Consider the following 8,177-nt stretch of genomic DNA (forward strand, 5'->3'; position numbering starts at 1 on the left):
CCCGATCTAACCCAGTGCAGCATGCTGTTCAGACATTTAACACAAAACTGAATGGAGAGACACCCACAAACAAGCAGCATCCAAAGGTTGCTTTACAAAAGACCTAATGGAGCATCTCAAGGGAGGAAACAACATTTGGTGAAATCCATAGATTCTGGACTTCACGCAGTCATTGACTGGAAATGTTAGGATATGTATTTAAAACAATCCCTTATTTATTTCATATTTGTTTAATTTTGAGGGTCTGTCAATGGAGGTCTGTGCATAGAAATAGCTACCACCTAAACAGTTTAAGTTAAATCCCTTTAATTTAAGCTGAAATTCTGCACTTAAATCACATTTTGATTGTCTGATTTAAAATCACTGTGATGGTGTAAAGATGCAAAATGGCAACAAAATCTTTTTTTTCTTATAGATTGTGGATCTGATCAATTACAGACTGCATACAGTCAAGTCCAAAACACTGAAGCAAACTATCTGAGTACACATGGCTGTTTTAACTGACTGCAGCACGCCTCTCATCCCTGTATAGTGGATGACATTTCCAACATATCAAAGTGGGAACATTTTCATAATAGCCATGAGAAAATTGGGCTTTGTTATGACAAGCCACATAATAAAAAGCCCATTGCTTTACTTCAGTTACCCTGGCAACAAAGTACCTCATAGAAAGAAATACCAAGCCTCTGTAATTATTTTCTTTTCCATCATCTGATGCTCAGATACCTTGGTACCTAAGTTACAGGCTTATGTTATTGGTTTATTTATTTATTTATTTATTTATTTATTTATTTATTTACTTAATTTTTACTGAACACAAGTCATCAGCACTAAAAGGCATAAAAGAAAACTCTTCCTAAAAAAAGATTTTTGTCTCTAATCTCAAGTAAAGAAAGTTTCATCCACAAGTTGACTAAATCATAATAAAAGTAGGGCTTCTAAGTATAGTCCTGTTTCCATCATTTAACTAAATATTTAGCTAATGCCTTTCAGGGTGAGGTTTGGATAGTTTGAGAGAAAAACCAAACAAGAAGCAGTCCAAGAGTAAAACCCTCGACCAGAGCAGGAATAATCTTGTACTTTCTATATATTCATTTTGTTTTACGTTAAGATGTTTGTAGTGCAGTAAAAATAAGTGCAAAGATTTACTTGGCCTTTTGAAATCTGTGACTACTGGAAGATTTAATATAACTGATATAATTTTGAGTACAATTACTTTTTTATTTATTTATTTTTTTTACTTGAGTAGATACAGTAAATACCGAGCATTCATCTTCCCGTTTAGTAAAGTTCATTTATTAAAATTATGTTTAATAAATATCAAGTGATTTTTTTGTTATCACAAGTTAATTTTTTTCAATTAATAATAATTATTATTATTAAGAAATATTGTACATTTATTCATATTATTACATACTTAAATGGTTATAACGTCTTATTGTAATATACACAACAAAGCCATAATAAAATGAATCAGCTTTTCTCCAAATGTATCCCATGCCAGCATGTTCTTGTCAGTCTGACAACTATTGTCATTTCAAATAACTCTATGTAGCATTATTATCACTTTGACCTTCAGATCATCTGTTGATGTTGAAGGAGAGGTCGGAGGTCAGAGGTCAAATGTTAATTTTTGACCAACAAATCATTAAGTTGACCTTGGTGACCTTGGTGGGTGAAAGACAAATTTCAATTTTCAACAAAGTGTTAATATGACCCAACTCTACAAGATTTTTTTTTTTTTATCAGAATTCATTCAAAACTCTTTTTTTTTTTACAGACAGAGTAATGACACGCTTGCAAACACTGCATAACCTTCTTTGTGGGGATAGCATTACATAAATAATAAGACAGTGATAAAAATGGAAGATCTTAAAGATAAAGGAAATGTTTCGAAACATCAGATCTGCACCCAACACCGGTTCCAAAGTGGTTCTCCTTCAGGAGAATTTCACCAAGCCAATATTTAAAATCCAGTTCCTTTACCGACAGCAAGATGGCAGCATTTGTTCTAAGAAAACACCTAAGAACAGATGAATCCGGGCACAAACCTATTCGATTCCTGGAGCAGAGAAAAGGGAAGTGCACTCAGTCTTGTTTTGATTTTAAAAATGTAGGCGTCTAACCAAAGGGAGCTGTGCCCTGCACCTGAAGGAAACTTTTAGGTGTTTCTCTGTCTGTTTCTGATCTTTCAGTGGACCTTAAATTAAGATTGCGTTGTCAGCCCACATGTTTTTCTTCCCAGTGAGCTGAACTTACATGTCTTGCCCTTTCTTGTTAAAATAAATAGCTGAGGTGTGAGGCTGAGTTCAGGCCAGGGCATGCATAACACAAAACACACATTCCTGTAATGCTGCATACCACTAACTCACAGCAGCAATGGACCAACACATAACAATGTGCGAAGACGTCAACATGCGCTGCAGTAATTTGCCATGCACTGCAACTCTGCAAGCTATCAGTTCAAGACATAACAAAAAGATTTACGAAGGTAACGACTGAAAGGGTTTTCATTTCTTTCTGCTGCAAACAAATATTTGTTGTAAAAGAAAACAGAAAAGAGTAGTTCTGCAGAAAAAAAGACAAGACACCAGGTGTGGAGTATTTCTTGTGCCTGCAAGAGTCTGAGACACTGTCTCAAAGGTTCCACTCTCAGCAGCTCACCTGCTCCTTTTTCCATTTGGTTTTCCCCGTGCATTCGATGGTGTTTGAAATGTTGCTATAGGGACCACTGGCTGCAATGTGCCATCGTATCCTGAGCCCACTGACTGTGTATGTGGCTTTTCAGGCCCACAGTTGCTAGGAGATGCTCCTGCAAGCTGAAAATGGTAAACACATGGACACATGCAACCCTTATGTGCACACACAGCATAATTTCAAAATGCTGATGAGCATTTGGAGAAATATTTGCTACTGCTGGTATATAACTCTTTTGAAATCCGTGCTTCACAAAAAAGTATCTTCAGGATTAAACGTGTTAAATTTCTTCTTGTCAGATAATAATTCTGAGCCATGATATATGTGTTTGTAGACCTAAATTACTGAATTACAATGCCACATTCAAAAGAAGTTGTGTTTAAAGCAATGTGCTCCATAATTTACACTGTTCCAGCACGAGTTTCAGCATTCCCATGGCAGTTAAATGTCACTGGATTTACATAAAACAAATGAGCACAGAACACCTTTGAAAGCCGTGCAGTACGGCGTAAACAAGCAAGAAGCTTGCATAAACTACATGGGAGCGGCTTTAAGGAGCTACATAAAACTTTATATATCAGATAACCACGTCTCAGATGGAATGCTAGGGCAGATAACTCCAGAGGAAATGCCTGAGGACTGGATCTTTTCCAGAGACGTCTCCATCAATGTTTTAAGGCGCAAATTTACAATGATGGGCTAAAACAGCCCAAAATGCTTTCTTATTTTATTTATAAATATACTCTGAGGAGAATTTAGTAATCGGGATCCTAAAGTAGTGATCTGTGATAGGAAAAAAATCAGAGTTGTTCATTTAATATTTCATAACCTATACAATTAAAAATGTAGATGGGATTATTCCTTAGGCAGCTGAATAAATAACACCATCTGCTCAAAGCTCTTGCTACTGTCTGGTTTCTCTTTATCAATAATTACTAATCTATTTGCATTTTGTTATATAATGCTCCTTGTAGTTGCATATACACTTACTACAGACTGTCTTCAACACATATAAATATTTCTTCAAATGTAACACTACACATGTTTAAAACATCCAAACAAATATCTGCTAAGCTAAAATCTATATACCATTATTAATTCAAAGGTGGACTCTGATTCGCCAGTTTGTAACAAAATATTCAAATATTCCGTTGATGTCTTCTCGCACTTGATCTGGCTTCTGTTTCCTAGGTCAGCTTGACTGGATGATATTTTTGCAATGTAGGTTCTTAGCCACTGAGGAAATCTGACTGCGCTCTCATTCAGCATCTTTGTAGCTGAGCTCAAAAGAGAGAATGTCTCTTTTTTTCTGAATCAAACCATTGTACATGGACTGTGTAGTGGAGAGTTAACTCGCACAACTATGGCTCTCCTGGGAGGGGACCTGATTTGTAAAGGGAATATCAAGTAAAATCTGCAGGCTTTGTGTTTTGGGAGTTTTATCCTGCTACGATGAGAAACTGACTGTCCTGTACACTCACTTTGACAGATAATTTAAGCATAATGAATATGAAATTAGGTACTAAAAACTGACCCAAAATACTAATTAAAGCTAGAGCGAGCACATAAAGGATATAAGATCTCTGCTGGTGACCCATTTTTTATTGAGGTCATATATATTCTCAGTAGATACTTCTGACAGACTTTGTGTTGTATGGAGAAATACCAAGTCACGATCACTGCTGAGACACATGACATTGCTGAATTCATGACACCGTTAGTCCGTGTTATATTTTTAATTAACACAAGCAAAGTATTACACTACACACTACAGCTGAGCCAAACTGCCTTGCACTTGTAGTCAATATATTTATGCAGTTTCTGCAGTTTTTTTTTTTGTTTGTTTGTTTGTTTTGCCTCTGCGTACCACCGCAGTGGATTTTAAATCAAACAATTAAAATATGAACTTGTAGACTTTCACCTTTAATTCAAAGAGTGTAACAAAAGTTAACTCAAAAGTAATTGAACAAAATACAGTGATTTGAAATATGAGGACTGTTTTTAATACTTGAGTGAAAATCCTTTGCAGCCAATGAATGTCTGAAGTCTACAAACCATTGAGATCATTAAATGCTGCACTTCCTCCCTTGAGATGCTCTGTCACGCCCACAGCTATACAAACAACCTTCAGTTGCTGCTTGTTTGTGAGTCCTCTCTTCAGAGTTGTCTTCAGGGACTGAAAAGCTCTGTTGAGTTGAATATCACATTTCTCTTGGGTTGTTTTCCCATTATGCATTCAGCCATTATCCATTTACATTGTGAAGAGCTGCCTGGTCAGTTTTCCAGCATTTGCCTGAATCTGACCGGTGCTTAAAACCATGTACACTTCAGAATTCATCCTGCTACTTCTAGCAGCAGTCACATCATCAATAAAAACTAGTGACTAGTTCCACTGGCAGCCAAATATGCCCATGTCACAACATTGCTTCCACCATGTTCTCTCGCCCCCACCATTCTGGTTCAAATTAATCTTGGTTTCCTCTGTTTAAAGAATTATTTTGTGCGTGCTCTTTTCAGAGTTTTCTGCCAAGTCTAATCTGGCCTTTCTGTTCTTGAACATAATCAGTGGTTTGCACCTATTTGAAAACCTTCTGAAAACTCTCTGTATTCAGGCGTCTGTTGATGACAATGATACGCCCACCCCCTGGAGAGTGTTTATGACTTTGTTTGATATTATGAAGGTGTTTTTGAAGTTTTTCTTAACCATAGAAATAATTCTACCATCATGCACTTTAATTATCTTTTGTGGTCCACCAGGGCTAGAATAGAATAGAATAGAATAGAATAGAATAGAATAGAATAGAATGGCCCTTTATTGTCCATGCTTCACACCAAATCTGTAGGAATAAAATATAAATAGTAAGACAGCAAGAAAAAATAACAAACAGGAGAAATATATACAAAACAAGAGAAAGGCACGTAATAGAAAAGGCACAGATTAAAGAACAGGTTGCAAAAGTTGTGCTGCTGAACAGGTCAAAGCATTCTCTCTATTTCTTTTTTAATATGTACAAGATTTTTTATTTAGTCAGTCCTAAATGTTTTGCCCTCGGTCTGATAGATTTATATTGTTTTTCCAGTCGAATGATGCTCTTCTTCATTAGCATCAGCATCTTTTTGTAACCTTGTTTTGAGAGTTAAAGTGAACATCTACAGAACTCAAGTTCAGTGCTTCGAATCAACAAGTGTCAACTGGTCATAAAGACGGAAAAGGTAAGATTGCAAAAAAATCTTCTGGACCTAACCGTATGCATTTCAGTTTGGTCTTGTTGGAATTGTTTAATTTGTCTCTTAGCGTTTAGCGCTGCACTTCCTGTTTCATATTTTAACCCAAAATGGCTCTTTAGCGTGTGTTTGTATGATTATGTGTTACAAACTTTCTCTGCTTTGCCATATTCCTGGTTGCACTTCCCCCCAGAAGCTATACATTTCTGTAAATTTCTAACCATCTGCCTGGAGGACATACAGGATGTATACTTTGGACCTTATCATGAAATGAGCTCTGCTCCAGTGGCTTTAGAATTGAAGGCTTTTAACAACCCCAGCATCATTCCTGAGATAAATCTGAGTGGTCAAAAGATGTGATAAGAGAATGATAAGAAAGGCAAGCATAGAAATGCATTTCTCGCTCACAGAATAAGACTTCTTTGCGTTACATGACCGTATTATCTGCTCTGAACAATGGGCCCTTTTCACACATTTTGAATTGTGATTGAAGGAAAAAAATGTCAGTGCAGCTAATATTAACAACCACTCTGTTCTACTCAAATATCCCAGTGTAACACTGACCGTCCTTATGTGAAAAGCTCAGCATGAAATCAGTAAACTACAATTTCATTTTATTGCTCCACCTGTGTGGTGTCAAAAGACCTATTAATCTGATACCAGAAACTACTGACTCCCCTGGGTCTTGGGCCTTTGAGGAAGGTCAAAGATGTCCAAGCTATAAAAGCAGAGACGATTTTCAATTACAGCACTGTGCAAAAGGTCTTGATCCACCCCTCATTTCTTTATATTTTGTTATTAAAGTTGGAAGCAAATTCATTGATTTATTTAAACAATAATGCAAACATACAAGTCAGCGTTGTAATTAAAAGCAAATGCAGAGGTTGTACAATTCTAATGCATTTGAAACTCAATATTTGGTACGACCACCCTTATTCATCAACACAGCCCGAGCTCTTTTAGATAAGACTTCTTGTCTTTTCATAAGCAGTCCTCAGGAACAGGCCAGGCTTTTTGAAAGACATTCAAAGCTGTCAAAGCTGGATGATCGTTGCCTTTTGTGCTATTCTCTTTCAAGATGATCCCACACTACTTCTGCAATGTTGAGCTCCAGGGCCAATTCATGACTGACCTGACATTCTGTGTCAGGTCTTTGTTGGATTTTTTTTTTTCTCAATTCTTAAGGACATGACTTTCAGATATAGTTCAGCTGTTTTCTTATGCCTGCCATTTCTTCTGTCCAGTTTCCTTAGATTTCTTAAGGACACAGTACACAAGTTTTTTGGGAATCAGCTTGTTGACTCAGAAATATTATTGTATGCCTGTCAGTTTCTTATGTTTGACATTTGACATTCAGTTAAAGAAATAGGAACAGAAATAGGAAAATATCGGGGCACAATATTATGTGTTTTTGTGTGTGACAGTTTTGCGTAGACACAACACTGCATCTCTTGCGTTAAGTGCGCTTTTTATGCTTGAATGATTCATAGGTCAGTGTTTAGTGTAAGCACAAACATTCCTCTGAAAATGGTCAGATACAAAGGCTGGGCTGGAAATGAGTGAAAAAGCAACTATGTCTATATAAAGCCTGGAGAAATATTCTTCTTAAAAATTACAAGAAAGCCTGACTCCTTGGAAGTGAAATATAGAAAAATGAATGGTGGCTCAAAACCTTTGTGCAATACCGTACGTGACACTATGATCATTGACATTTTTTATTACACAGCCTTCGCCTGTTTAATCTCAGATCTGTTTGGTCCACACTACCAACTTATTTTATTGCTTTTATATTAATCTTTAATCCGAAGCCCAGATACACCTAACGGTATCATAACTTTGTTACAGCTTGAGGAGTGCTCCTGCTGTGGTATGTTGGCCAAACTGAACTTAATGTGTGACATATTATAACAGCAAAAAGTCAGAGATCCCATTCTACTGGAAAGGTTGTAAGGAAATGCCTTTTTCATTGGGGTCTATCTAAAGAAAAATAATAGTATTGTTGACATGCTCTACATGTTCTGCAACGAGTACTGTTAAAGGTTTCCATTTTATCCGCCCGAAGGTTTAGGTGAGCTCTCTGACTTTTAGGGTGAGCTTCCCACGCCTTTCCCTCCACTCGTCCTCGTGTCTGTGGAGAAATAGAGTGGAGGGTGGAGCGAGGAGAGCAGTGGGTTACAGTCCTGGAATGTGCGCGCGCTCCCGATCACTCCGTCTGTCCCAGCGGCGCGCCCGTGCAGACAGACAGAAGACTCGTG

Source organism: Astatotilapia calliptera, chromosome 16, assembly GCF_964374335.1.
Source record: "Astatotilapia calliptera chromosome 16, fAstCal68.1, whole genome shotgun sequence".
NCBI classification, from domain to species: Eukaryota; Metazoa; Chordata; class Actinopteri; order Cichliformes; family Cichlidae; genus Astatotilapia; species Astatotilapia calliptera.